This window comes from Medicago sativa, chromosome 1 (genome assembly GCF_051527215.1).
Source record: "Medicago sativa cultivar Bolivia chromosome 1, Bolivia_mono, whole genome shotgun sequence".
Classification (NCBI taxonomy): Eukaryota; Viridiplantae; Streptophyta; class Magnoliopsida; order Fabales; family Fabaceae; genus Medicago; species Medicago sativa.
The window spans coordinates 28,714,871-28,729,854 of record NC_140749.1 but is presented as its reverse complement, the minus strand read 5'-3'; the positions used below and the strand labels follow the sequence as shown (position 1 = coordinate 28,729,854).

Below are 14,984 nucleotides of genomic sequence, written 5' to 3'. Positions count from 1 at the left end.
TTGTGCTCAATTTTCCAGACCACTAAGCCCGGTGAACCTAGCCTTTGAACCATTACTTTTTTGTGCTCAATTTTTGCTCGTTAAGGAAAGAATACTTTTTTGTGCTCAATTTTTGCTCGTTAAGGAAAGAAAACATTAATTGCCACCCGATTTTTAAGTCTGTAATCTCTATTCAATCCATTTATTTGTTAAAAATTTAATTAAATAGCAAGCGCGGTTGTTAGAGTTGTGATAATATATGTTTACAAATGTGGACGGACCACAGGCTGCTGCACTTCCAGACCACTAAGCCCGGTGAGCCTAGCCTTTGAACCATTACTTTTTTGTCCTCAATTTTTGCTCGTTAAGGAAAGAAAACATTAATTGCCACCCGATTTTTAAGTCTGTAATCTCTATTCAATCCATTTATTTGTTAAAAATTTAATTAAATAGCAAGCACGGTTGTTAGAGTTGTGATAATATATGTTTACAAATGTGGAGGGACCACAGGCTGTTGCGCTTCCAGACCACTAAGCCCGGTGAGCCTAGCCTTTGAACCATTACTTTTTTGTGCTCAATTTTTGCTCGTTAAGGAAAGGAAACATTAATGGCACCCGATTTTTAAGTCTATAATCTCTATTCAATCCATTTATTTGTTGAAAATTTAATTAAATAGCAAGCACGGTTGTTAGAGTTGTGATAATATATGTTTACAAATAAAAGATTATGGTCTTTTTTTTGTGGTGAGATTATGATCAACTGCAAATAATTATATTTTTTTGAGACAATTAATTATTTTTCCCCCAAAAAAAAGTAATTATATTTAGTTCATGAAGTAAGACGATATTGTAATTTGTCACCTCCATATTTATTATCCTTATTTTTTTTTTAATTTATGGAGAGATACATTGCATATTGTGCATTGGCTTGACAAAGCCACATTTTATCACATTGGATGAGAAGGATCTCAAAATCGTTATGAATTTTTAGTTTTTTCAAGTTCAATATGTTTAACTCCTACAATATTATATAGTCTAAAAATCAAAGAAAATAAAATTGTAAGAGAATAAATTCAAAATCCTGAAATGTTACAGGGATTATAAAAAGCTTCAAGAGTTTTTCTTTAAGAACTAATTTATGCTAAAGCAGTTGTGATCAAAGCATTTTGCATCTTTTACGACTCTTATTTGGTTAGTTGAAAGTCCTAAAACCACATGGTATCAAAATCATTGAGATAGGTTGAATTTCGTGCACATGCTACGACATCTTGTGACGTGGGTGAATTCTATATGTTTTGCAAGACTTAAACCGCCATGAATTAGTTCAATTATCTCTTTAGTGCAAACAATTCAACTATATCAAAAAATAATTCAGTACCATTCGAATATGTTTAGAAAATTAGCAGCCTTATAGTTAGACGCACATAATAATTCAATACCTTATATATGTGTTCATAAAGTTGTATTTTGATTATAAAAAACAATTGATGATATGTATGGCAGTTCGATGAAGTTTTTTGATCAAGAGGGAGATCCTCTAGAAGGTCTAAGAAAGATGATGGGTCGAAGGCTATGAAATAACTATTCAATTGATTCCATTAACAATGTATTTTTGTATCATAAAGATTTCTTCTATTTTTGATGTACCTGTTTTTCCTTTGGAAGATGGCATTGCTTGCCATGTCTTACCCAAACTTAGCACTGGAACGTTGTCAAAGTATGAGAGTTGTTATGGTTTATCTTATTAAACACAATTATGGTATATGATGACGGAAGTAGGATATATAACGAAGCATTGAGGCATTCTATATTTATAGAGCGTTACTCAAATTGAAAGTAAATTATATTGTGAATATGAATACATTTGTATTCTGCACTGGTTGTAAAACTTATTATAAGAGTAGAAGGAAAGGAACATAAGAACACAATAATATGGATAATGGTTAATTGAAATTTGCTTAAAAGATTTGTTTGTAATTACAAACAAATTGGGGAAGGAAATAGCATGACTGGTCAAAGCATTTGTATGTCCCACATCGGATAGAACATAAAAAAATCAAGTTTATATAACAATCTAACAGGCTTGATTGTTTGATGAGTTGGGTGGGGCCAACTTGTGACCCAAGTGGGAGCACCAAAGTGATGGAACGTGGCTACGACTTGTTTGGCTGGTCTGTTAGCTGCAATATGCTGGCCTGCCCGCTCCAAGCTGAGAGTTGTGCCACGGGACATGGGCGAAGGTCTATGTCTCTTGGTCCTTAGACGAGAGGGAACTGCGTGAGGCTGGTTTCACAGAGCAGCGAATAACTCTGGCTCCCAACAGTGGAGGGACCACAGGCTGCTGCACTTCCAGACCACTAAGCCCGGTGAACCTAGCCTTTGAACCATTACTTTTTTGTGCTCAATTTTCCAGACCACTAAGCCCAGTGAACCTAGCCTTTGAACCATTACTTTTTTGTGCTCAATTTTTGCTCGTTAAGGAAAGAATACTTTTTTGTGCTCAATTTTTGCTCGTTAAGGAAAGAAAACATTAATTGCCACCCGATTTTAAAGTCTGTAATCTCTATTCAATCCATTTATTTGTTAAAAATTTAATTAAATAGCAAGCGCGGTTGTTAGAGTTGTGATAATATATGTTTACAAATGTGGAGGGACCACAGGCTGCTGCACTTCCAGACCACTAAGCCCGGTGAGCCTAGCCTTTGAACCATTACTTTTTTGTGCTCAATTTTTGCTCGTTAAGGAAAGAAAACATTAATTGCCACCCGATTTTTAAGTCTGTAATCTCTATTCAATCCATTTATTTGTTAAAAATTTAATTAAATAGCAAGCACGGTTGTTAGAGTTGTGATAATTTATGTTTACAAATGTGGAGAGACCATAGGCTGCTGCACTTCCAGACCACTAAGCCCGGTGAGCCTAGCCTTTGAACCATTACTTTTTTGTGCTCAATTTTTGCTCGTTAAGGAAAGAAAACATTAATGGCACCCGATTTTTAAGTCTATAATCTCTATTCAATCCATTTATTTGTTGAAAATTTAATTAAATAGCAAGCACGGTTGTTAGAGTTGTGATAATATATGTTTACAAATAAAAGATTATGGTCTTTTTTTTGTGGTGAGATTATGATCAACTGCAAATAATTATATTTTTTTGAGAACAATTAATTATTTTTCCCCCAAAAAAAAGTAATTATATTTAGTTCATGAAGTAAGACGATATTGTAATTTGTCACCTCCATATTTATTATCCTTATTTTTTTTTAATTTATGGAGAGATACATTGCATATTGTGCATTGGCTTGACAAAGCCACATTTTATCACATTGGATGAGAAGGATCTCAAAATCGTTATGAATTTTTAGTTTTTTCAAGTTCAATATGTTTAACTCCTACAATATTATATAGTCTAAAAATCAAAGAAAATAAAATTGTAAGAGAATAAATTCAAAATCCTGAAATGTTACAGGGATTATAAAAAGCTTCAAGAGTTTTTCTTTAAGAACTAATTTATGCTAAAGCAGTTGTGATCAAAGCATTTTGCATCTTTTACGACTCTTATTTGGTTAGTTGAAAGTCCTAAAACCACATGGTATCAAAATCATTGAGATAGGTTGAATTTCGTGCACATGCTACGACATCTTGTGACGTGGGTGAATTCTATATGTTTTGCAAGACTTAAACCGCCATGAATTAGTTCAATTATCTCTTTAGTGCAAACAATTCAACTATATCAAAAAATAATTCAGTACCATTCGAATGTGTTTAGAAAATTAGCAGCCTTATAGTTAGACGCACATAATAATTCAATACCTTATATATGTGTTCATAAAGTTGTATTTTGATTATAAAAAACAATTGATGATATGTATGGCAGTTCGATGAAGTTTTTTGATCAAGAGGGAGATCCTCTAGAAGGTCTAAGAAAGATGATGGGTCGAAGGCTATGAAATAACTATTCAATTGATTCCATTAACAATGTATTTTTGTATCATAAAGATTTCTTCTATTTTTGATGTACCTGTTTTTCCTTTGGAAGATGGCATTGCTTGCCATGTCTTACCCAAACTTAGCACTGGAACGTTGTCAAAGTATGAGAGTTGTTATGGTTTATCTTATTAAACACAATTATGGTATATGATGACGGAAGTAGGATATATAACGAAGCATTGAGGCATTCTATATTTATAGAGCGTTACTCAAATTGAAAGTAAATTATATTGTGAATATGAATACATTTGTATTCTGCACTGGTTGTAAAACTTATTATAAGAGTAGAAGGAAAGGAACAGAAGAACACAATAATATGGATAATGGTTAATTGAAATTTGCTTAAAAGATTTGTTTGTAATTACAAACAAATTGGGGAAGGAAATAGCATGACTGGTCAAAGCATTTGTATGTCCCACATCGGATAGAACATAAAAAAATCAAGTTTATATAACAATCTAACAGGCTTGATTGTTTGATGAGTTGGGTGGGGCCAACTTGTGACCCAAGTGGGAGCACCAAAGTGATGGAACGTGGCTACGACTTGTTTGGCTGGTCTGTTAGCGGCAATATGCTGGCCTGCCCGCTCCAAGCTGAGAGTTGTGCCACGGGACATGGGCGAAGGTCTATGTCTCTTGGTCCTTAGACAAGAGGGAACTGCGTGAGGCTGGTTTCACAGAGCAGCGAATAACTCTGGCTCCCAACAGTGGAGGGACCACAGGCTGCTGCACTTCCAGACCACTAAGCCCGGTGAACCTAGCCTTTGAACCATTACTTTTTTGTGCTCAATTTTCCAGACCACTAAGCCCGGTGAACCTAGCCTTTGAACCATTACTTTTTTGTGCTCAATTTTTGCTCGTTAAGGAAAGAAAACATTAATGGCACCCGATTTTTAAGTCTATAATCTCTATTCAATCCATTTATTTGTTGAAAATTTAATTAAATAGCAAGCACGGTTGTTAGAGTTGTGATAATATATGTTTACAAATAAAAGATTATGGTCTTTTTTTTGTGGTGAGATTATGATCAACTGCAAATAATTATATTTTTTTGAGAACAATTAATTATTTTTCCCCCAAAAAAAAGTAATTATATTTAGTTCATGAAGTAAGACGATATTGTAATTTGTCACCTCCATATTTATTATCCTTATTTTTTTTTAATTTATGGAGAGATACATTGCATATTGTGCATTGGCTTGACAAAGCCACATTTTATCACATTGGATGAGAAGGATCTCAAAATCGTTATGAATTTTTAGTTTTTTCAAGTTCAATATGTTTAACTCCTACAATATTATATAGTCTAAAAATCAAAGAAAATAAAATTGTAAGAGAATAAATTCAAAATCCTGAAATGTTACAGGGATTATAAAAAGCTTCAAGAGTTTTTCTTTAAGAACTAATTTATGCTAAAGCAGTTGTGATCAAAGCATTTTGCATCTTTTACGACTCTTATTTGGTTAGTTGAAAGTCCTAAAACCACATGGTATCAAAATCATTGAGATAGGTTGAATTTCGTGCACATGCTACGACATCTTGTGACGTGGGTGAATTCTATATGTTTTGCAAGACTTAAACCGCCATGAATTAGTTCAATTATCTCTTTAGTGCAAACAATTCAACTATATCAAAAAATAATTCAGTACCATTCGAATGTGTTTAGAAAATTAGCAGCCTTATAGTTAGACGCACATAATAATTCAATACCTTATATATGTGTTCATAAAGTTGTATTTTGATTATAAAAAACAATTGATGATATGTATGGCAGTTCGATGAAGTTTTTTGATCAAGAGGGAGATCCTCTAGAAGGTCTAAGAAAGATGATGGGTCGAAGGCTATGAAATAACTATTCAATTGATTCCATTAACAATGTATTTTTGTATCATAAAGATTTCTTCTATTTTTGATGTACCTGTTTTTCCTTTGGAAGATGGCATTGCTTGCCATGTCTTACCCAAACTTAGCACTGGAACGTTGTCAAAGTATGAGAGTTGTTATGGTTTATCTTATTAAACACAATTATGGTATATGATGACGGAAGTAGGATATATAACGAAGCATTGAGGCATTCTATATTTATAGAGCGTTACTCAAATTGAAAGTAAATTATATTGTGAATATGAATACATTTGTATTCTGCACTGGTTGTAAAACTTATTATAAGAGTAGAAGGAAAGGAACAGAAGAACACAATAATATGGATAATGGTTAATTGAAATTTGCTTAAAAGATTTGTTTGTAATTACAAACAAATTGGGGAAGGAAATAGCATGACTGGTCAAAGCATTTGTATGTCCCACATCGGATAGAACATAAAAAAATCAAGTTTATATAACAATCTAACAGGCTTGATTGTTTGATGAGTTGGGTGGGGCCAACTTGTGACCCAAGTGGGAGCACCAAAGTGATGGAACGTGGCTACGACTTGTTTGGCTGGTCTGTTAGCGGCAATATGCTGGCCTGCCCGCTCCAAGCTGAGAGTTGTGCCACGGGACATGGGCGAAGGTCTATGTCTCTTGGTCCTTAGACAAGAGGGAACTGCGTGAGGCTGGTTTCACAGAGCAGCGAATAACTCTGGCTCCCAACAGTGGAGGGACCACAGGCTGCTGCACTTCCAGACCACTAAGCCCGGTGAACCTAGCCTTTGAACCATTACTTTTTTGTGCTCAATTTTCCAGACCACTAAGCCCGGTGAACCTAGCCTTTGAACCATTACTTTTTTGTGCTCAATTTTTGCTCGTTAAGGAAAGAATACTTTTTTGTGCTCAATTTTTGCTCGTTAAGGAAAGAAAACATTAATTGCCACCCGATTTTTAAGTCTGTAATCTCTATTCAATCCATTTATTTGTTAAAAATTTAATTAAATAGCAAGCGCGGTTGTTAGAGTTGTGATAATATATGTTTACAAATGTGGAGGGACCACAGGCTGCTGCACTTCCAGACCACTAAGCCCGGTGAGCCTAGCCTTTGAACCATTACTTTTTTGTGCTCAATTTTTGCTCGTTAAGGAAAGAAAACATTAATTGCCACCCGATTTTTAAGTCTGTAATCTCTATTCAATCCATTTATTTGTTAAAAATTTAATTAAATAGCAATCACGGTTTTTAGAGTTGTGATAATTTATGTTTACAAATGTGGAGAGACCATAGGCTGCTGCACTTCCAGACCACTAAGCCCGGTGAGCCTAGCCTTTGAACCATTACTTTTTTGTGCTCAATTTTTGCTCGTTAAGGAAAGAAAACATTAATGGCACCCGATTTTTAAGTCTATAATCTCTATTCAATCCATTTATTTGTTGAAAATTTAATTAAATAGCAAGCACGGTTGTTAGAGTTGTGATAATATATGTTTACAAATAAAAGATTATGGTCTTTTTTTTGTGGTGAGATTATGATCAACTGCAAATAATTATATTTTTTTGAGAACAATTAATTATTTTTCCCCCAAAAAAAAGTAATTATATTTAGTTCATGAAGTAAGACGATATTGTAATTTGTCACCTCCATATTTATTATCCTTATTTTTTTTTAATTTATGGAGAGATACATTGCATATTGTGCATTGGCTTGACAAAGCCACATTTTATCACATTGGATGAGAAGGATCTCAAAATCGTTATGAATTTTTAGTTTTTTCAAGTTCAATATGTTTAACTCCTACAATATTATATAGTCTAAAAATCAAAGAAAATAAAATTGTAAGAGAATAAATTCAAAATCCTGAAATGTTACAGGGATTATAAAAAGCTTCAAGAGTTTTTCTTTAAGAACTAATTTATGCTAAAGCAGTTGTGATCAAAGCATTTTGCATCTTTTACGACTCTTATTTGGTTAGTTGAAAGTCCTAAAACCACATGGTATCAAAATCATTGAGATAGGTTGAATTTCGTGCACATGCTACGACATCTTGTGACGTGGGTGAATTCTATATGTTTTGCAAGACTTAAACCGCCATGAATTAGTTCAATTATCTCTTTAGTGCAAACAATTCAACTATATCAAAAAATAATTCAGTACCATTCGAATGTGTTTAGAAAATTAGCAGCCTTATAGTTAGACGCACATAATAATTCAATACCTTATATATGTGTTCATAAAGTTGTATTTTGATTATAAAAAACAATTGATGATATGTATGGCAGTTCGATGAAGTTTTTTGATCAAGAGGGAGATCCTCTAGAAGGTCTAAGAAAGATGATGGGTCGAAGGCTATGAAATAACTATTCAATTGATTCCATTAACAATGTATTTTTGTATCATAAAGATTTCTTCTATTTTTGATGTACCTGTTTTTCCTTTGGAAGATGGCATTGCTTGCCATGTCTTACCCAAACTTAGCACTGGAACGTTGTCAAAGTATGAGAGTTGTTATGGTTTATCTTATTAAACACAATTATGGTATATGATGACGGAAGTAGGATATATAACGAAGCATTGAGGCATTCTATATTTATAGAGCGTTACTCAAATTGAAAGTAAATTATATTGTGAATATGAATACATTTGTATTCTGCACTGGTTGTAAAACTTATTATAAGAGTAGAAGGAAAGGAACAGAAGAACACAATAATATGGATAATGGTTAATTGAAATTTGCTTAAAAGATTTGTTTGTAATTACAAACAAATTGGGGAAGGAAATAGCATGACTGGTCAAAGCATTTGTATGTCCCACATCGGATAGAACATAAAAAAATCAAGTTTATATAACAATCTAACAGGCTTGATTGTTTGATGAGTTGGGTGGGGCCAACTTGTGACCCAAGTGGGAGCACCAAAGTGATGGAACGTGGCTACGACTTGTTTGGCTGGTCTGTTAGCTGCAATATGCTGGCCTGCCCGCTCCAAGCTGAGAGTTGTGCCACGGGACATGGGCGAAGGTCTATGTCTCTTGGTCCTTAGACGAGAGGGAACTGCGTGAGGCTGGTTTCACAGAGCAGCGAATAACTCTGGCTCCCAACAGTGGAGGGACCACAGGCTGCTGCACTTCCAGACCACTAAGCCCGGTGAACCTAGCCTTTGAACCATTACTTTTTTGTGCTCAATTTTCCAGACCACTAAGCCCGGTGAACCTAGCCTTTGAACCATTACTTTTTTGTGCTCAATTTTTGCTCGTTAAGGAAAGAATACTTTTTTGTGCTCAATTTTTGCTCGTTAAGGAAAGAAAACATTAATTGCCACCCGATTTTTAAGTCTGTAATCTCTATTCAATCCATTTATTTGTTAAAAATTTAATTAAATAGCAAGCGCGGTTGTTAGAGTTGTGATAATATATGTTTACAAATGTGGAGGGACCACAGGCTGCTGCACTTCCAGACCACTAAGCCCGGTGAGCCTAGCCTTTGAACCATTACTTTTTTGTGCTCAATTTTTGCTCGTTAAGGAAAGAAAACATTAATTGCCACCCGATTTTTAAGTCTGTAATCTCTATTCAATCCATTTATTTGTTAAAAATTTAATTAAATAGCAATCACGGTTTTTAGAGTTGTGATAATTTATGTTTACAAATGTGGAGAGACCATAGGCTGCTGCACTTCCAGACCACTAAGCCCGGTGAGCCTAGCCTTTGAACCATTACTTTTTTGTGCTCAATTTTTGCTCGTTAAGGAAAGAAAACATTAATGGCACCCGATTTTTAAGTCTATAATCTCTATTCAATCCATTTATTTGTTGAAAATTTAATTAAATAGCAAGCACGGTTGTTAGAGTTGTGATAATATATGTTTACAAATAAAAGATTATGGTCTTTTTTTTGTGGTGAGATTATGATCAACTGCAAATAATTATATTTTTTTGAGAACAATTAATTATTTTTCCCCCAAAAAAAAGTAATTATATTTAGTTCATGAAGTAAGACGATATTGTAATTTGTCACCTCCATATTTATTATCCTTATTTTTTTTTAATTTATGGAGAGATACATTGCATATTGTGCATTGGCTTGACAAAGCCACATTTTATCACATTGGATGAGAAGGATCTCAAAATCGTTATGAATTTTTAGTTTTTTCAAGTTCAATATGTTTAACTCCTACAATATTATATAGTCTAAAAATCAAAGAAAATAAAATTGTAAGAGAATAAATTCAAAATCCTGAAATGTTACAGGGATTATAAAAAGCTTCAAGAGTTTTTCTTTAAGAACTAATTTATGCTAAAGCAGTTGTGATCAAAGCATTTTGCATCTTTTACGACTCTTATTTGGTTAGTTGAAAGTCCTAAAACCACATCGTATCAAAATCATTGAGATAGGTTGAATTTCGTGCACATGCTAGGACATCTTGTGACGTGGGTGAATTCTATATGTTTTGCAAGACTTAAACCGCCATGAATTAGTTCAATTATCTCTTTAGTGCAAACAATTCAACTATATCAAAAAATAATTCAGTACCATTCGAATGTGTTTAGAAAATTAGCAGCCTTATAGTTAGACGCACATAATAATTCAATACCTTATATATGTGTTCATAAAGTTGTATTTTGATTATAAAAAACAATTGATGATATGTATGGCAGTTCGATGAAGTTTTTTGATCAAGAGGGAGATCCTCTAGAAGGTCTAAGAAAGATGATGGGTCGAAGGCTATGAAATAACTATTCAATTGATTCCATTAACAATGTATTTTTGTATCATAAAGATTTCTTCTATTTTTGATGTACCTGTTTTTCCTTTGGAAGATGGCATTGCTTGCCATGTCTTACCCAAACTTAGCACTGGAACGTTGTCAAAGTATGAGAGTTGTTATGGTTTATCTTATTAAACACAATTATGGTATATGATGACGGAAGTAGGATATATAACGAAGCATTGAGGCATTCTATATTTATAGAGCGTTACTCAAATTGAAAGTAAATTATATTGTGAATATGAATACATTTGTATTCTGCACTGGTTGTAAAACTTATTATAAGAGTAGAAGGAAAGGAACAGAAGAACACAATAATATGGATAATGGTTAATTGAAATTTGCTTAAAAGATTTGTTTGTAATTACAAACAAATTGGGGAAGGAAATAGCATGACTGGTCAAAGCATTTGTATGTCCCACATCGGATAGAACATAAAAAAATCAAGTTTATATAACAATCTAACAGGCTTGATTGTTTGATGAGTTGGGTGGGGCCAACTTGTGACCCAAGTGGGAGCACCAAAGTGATGGAACGTGGCTACGACTTGTTTGGCTGGTCTGTTAGCTGCAATATGCTGGCCTGCCCGCTCCAAGCTGAGAGTTGTGCCACGGGACATGGGCGAAGGTCTATGTCTCTTGGTCCTTAGACGAGAGGGAACTGCGTGAGGCTGGTTTCACAGAGCAGCGAATAACTCTGGCTCCCAACAGTGGAGGGACCACAGGCTGCTGCACTTCCAGACCACTAAGCCCGGTGAACCTAGCCTTTGAACCATTACTTTTTTGTGCTCAATTTTCCAGACCACTAAGCCCGGTGAACCTAGCCTTTGAACCATTACTTTTTTGTGCTCAATTTTTGCTCGTTAAGGAAAGAATACTTTTTTGTGCTCAATTTTTGCTCGTTAAGGAAAGAAAACATTAATTGCCACCCGATTTTTAAGTCTGTAATCTCTATTCAATCCATTTATTTGTTAAAAATTTAATTAAATAGCAAGCGCGGTTGTTAGAGTTGTGATAATATATGTTTACAAATGTGGACGGACCACAGGCTGCTGCACTTCCAGACCACTAAGCCCGGTGAGCCTAGCCTTTGAACCATTACTTTTTTGTGCTCAATTTTTGCTCGTTAAGGAAAGAAAACATTAATTGCCACCCGATTTTTAAGTCTGTAATCTCTATTCAATCCATTTATTTGTTAAAAATTTAATTAAATAGCAAGCACGGTTGTTAGAGTTGTGATAATATATGTTTACAAATGTGGAGGGACCATAGGCTGTTGCGCTTCCAGACCACTAAGCCCGGTGAGCCTAGCCTTTGAACCATTACTTTTTTGTGCTCAATTTTTGCTCGTTAAGGAAAGAAAACATTAATGGCACCCGATTTTTAAGTCTATAATCTCTATTCAATCCATTTATTTGTTGAAAATTTAATTAAATAGCAAGCACGGTTGTTAGAGTTGTGATAATATATGTTTACAAATAAAAGATTATGGTCTTTTTTTTGTGGTGAGATTATGATCAACTGCAAATAATTATATTTTTTTGAGAACAATTAATTATTTTTCCCCCAAAAAAAAGTAATTATATTTAGTTCATGAAGTAAGACGATATTGTAATTTGTCACCTCCATATTTATTATCCTTATTTTTTTTTAATTTATGGAGAGATACATTGCATATTGTGCATTGGCTTGACAAAGCCACATTTTATCACATTGGATGAGAAGGATCTCAAAATCGTTATGAATTTTTAGTTTTTTCAAGTTCAATATGTTTAACTCCTACAATATTATATAGTCTAAAAATCAAAGAAAATAAAATTGTAAGAGAATAAATTCGAAATCCTGAAATGTTACAGGGATTATAAAAAGCTTCAAGAGTTTTTCTTTAAGAACTAATTTATGCTAAAGCAGTTGTGATCAAAGAATTTTGCATCTTTTACGACTCTTATTTGGTTAGTTGAAAGTCCTAAAACCACATGGTATCAAAATCATTGAGATAGGTTGAATTTCGTGCACATGCTACGACATCTTGTGACGTGGGTGAATTCTATATGTTTTGCAAGACTTAAACCGCCATGAATTAGTTCAATTATCTCTTTAGTGCAAACAATTCAACTATATCAAAAAATAATTCAGTACCATTCGAATGTGTTTAGAAAATTAGCAGCCTTATAGTTAGACGCACATAATAATTCAATACCTTATATATGTGTTCATAAAGTTGTATTTTGATTATAAAAAACAATTGATGATATGTATGGCAGTTCGATGAAGTTTTTTGATCAAGAGGGAGATCCTCTAGAAGGTCTAAGAAAGATGATGGGTCGAAGGCTATGAAATAACTATTCAATTGATTCCATTAACAATGTATTTTTGTATCATAAAGATTTCTTCTATTTTTGATGTACCTGTTTTTCCTTTGGAAGATGGCATTGCTTGCCATGTCTTACCCAAACTTAGCACTGGAACGTTGTCAAAGTATGAGAGTTGTTATGGTTTATCTTATTAAACACAATTATGGTATATGATGACGGAAGTAGGATATATAACGAAGCATTGAGGCATTCTATATTTATAGAGCGTTACTCAAATTGAAAGTAAATTATATTGTGAATATGAATACATTTGTATTCTGCACTGGTTGTAAAACTTATTATAAGAATAGAAGGAAAGGAACAGAAGAACACAATAATATGGATAATGGTTAATTGAAATTTGCTTAAAAGATTTGTTTGTAATTACAAACAAATTGGGGAAGGAAATAGCATGACTGGTCAAAGCATTTGTATGTCCCACATCGGATAGAACATAAAAAAATCAAGTTTATATAACAATCTAACAGGCTTGATTGTTTGATGAGTTGGGTGGGGCCAACTTGTGACCCAAGTGGGAGCACCAAAGTGATGGAACGTGGCTACGACTTGTTTGGCTGGTCTGTTAGCTGCAATATGCTGGCCTGCCCGCTCCAAGCTGAGAGTTGTGCCACGGGACATGGGCGAAGGTCTATGTCTCTTGGTCCTTAGACGAGAGGGAACTGCGTGAGGCTGGTTTCACAGAGCAGCGAATAACTCTGGCTCCTAACAGTGGAGGGACCACAGGCTGCTGCACTTCCAGACCACTAAGCCCGGTGAACCTAGCCTTTGAACCATTACTTTTTTGTGCTCAATTTTCCAGACCACTAAGCCCGGTGAACCTAGCCTTTGAACCATTACTTTTTTGTGCTCAATTTTTGCTCGTTAAGGAAAGAATTCTTTTTTGTGCTCAATTTTTGCTCGTTAAGGAAAGAAAACATTAATTGCCACCCGATTTTTAAGTCTGTAATCTCTATTCAATCCATTTATTTGTTAAAAATTTAATTAAATGGCAAGCACGGTTGTTAGAGTTGTGATAATATATGTTTACAAATGTGGAGGGACCACAGGCTGCTGCACTTCCAGACCACTAAGCCCGGTGAGCCTAGCCTTTGAACCATTACTTTTTTGTGCTCAATTTTTGCTCGTTAAGGAAAGAAAACATTAATGGCACCCGATTTTTAAGTCTATAATCTTTATTCAATCCATTTATTTGTTGAAAATTTAATTAAATAGCAAGCACGGTTGTTAGAGTTGTGATAATATATGTTTACAAATAAAAGATTATGGTCTTTTTTTTGTGGTGAGATTATGATCAACTGCAAATAATTATATTTTTTTGAGAACAATTAATTATTTTTCCCCCAAAAAAAAGTAATTATATTTAGTTCATGAAGTAAGACGATATTGTAATTTGTCACCTCCATATTTATTATCCTTATTTTTTTTTAATTTATGGAGAGATACATTGCATATTGTGCATTGGCTTGACAAAGCCACATTTTATCACATTGGATGAGAAGGATCTCAAAATCGTTATGAATTTTTAGTTTTTTCAAGTTCAATATGTTTAACTCCTACAATATTATATAGTCTAAAAATCAAAGAAAATAAAATTGTAAGAGAATAAATTCGAAATCCTGAAATGTTACAGGGATTATAAAAAGCTTCAAGAGTTTTTCTTTAAGAACTAATTTATGCTAAAGCAGTTGTGATCAAAGAATTTTGCATCTTTTACGACTCTTATTTGGTTAGTTGAAAGTCCTAAAACCACATGGTATCAAAATCATTGAGATAGGTTGAATTTCGTGCACATGCTACGACATCTTGTGACGTGGGTGAATTCTATATGTTTTGCAAGACTTAAACCGCCATGAATTAGTTCAATTATCTCTTTAGTGCAAACAATTCAACTATATCAAAAAATAATTCAGTACCATTCGAATGTGTTTAGAAAATTAGCAGCCTTATAGTTAGACGCACATAATAATTCAATACCTTATATATGTGTTCATAAAGTTGTATTTTGATTATAAAA

The 14,984-nt window shown here is 33.8% G+C and overlaps 6 non-coding genes across 6 annotated transcripts; all 6 read left to right on the top strand.

Annotated features, from left to right (window-relative positions):
* The first annotated feature begins 2,071 nt into the window (after positions 1-2,071).
* On the top strand, positions 2,072-2,373 carry LOC146954054 (signal recognition particle RNA). The gene has a single exon (XR_015025039.1).
* A 2,071-nt stretch (positions 2,374-4,444) lies between these two features.
* Positions 4,445-4,746, top strand: LOC146954053 (signal recognition particle RNA). Its single transcript, XR_015025051.1, has one exon.
* A 1,584-nt stretch (positions 4,747-6,330) lies between these two features.
* Positions 6,331-6,632, top strand: LOC146954052 (signal recognition particle RNA). Its single transcript, XR_015025050.1, has one exon.
* A 2,071-nt stretch (positions 6,633-8,703) lies between these two features.
* On the top strand, positions 8,704-9,005 carry LOC146954051 (signal recognition particle RNA). The gene has a single exon (XR_015025038.1).
* Positions 9,006-11,076: 2,071 nt separating this feature from the next.
* On the top strand, positions 11,077-11,378 carry LOC146954050 (signal recognition particle RNA). Its single transcript, XR_015025037.1, has one exon.
* A 2,071-nt stretch (positions 11,379-13,449) lies between these two features.
* Positions 13,450-13,751, top strand: LOC146954049 (signal recognition particle RNA). Its single transcript, XR_015025049.1, has one exon.
* Positions 13,752-14,984: the final 1,233 nt, after the last annotated feature.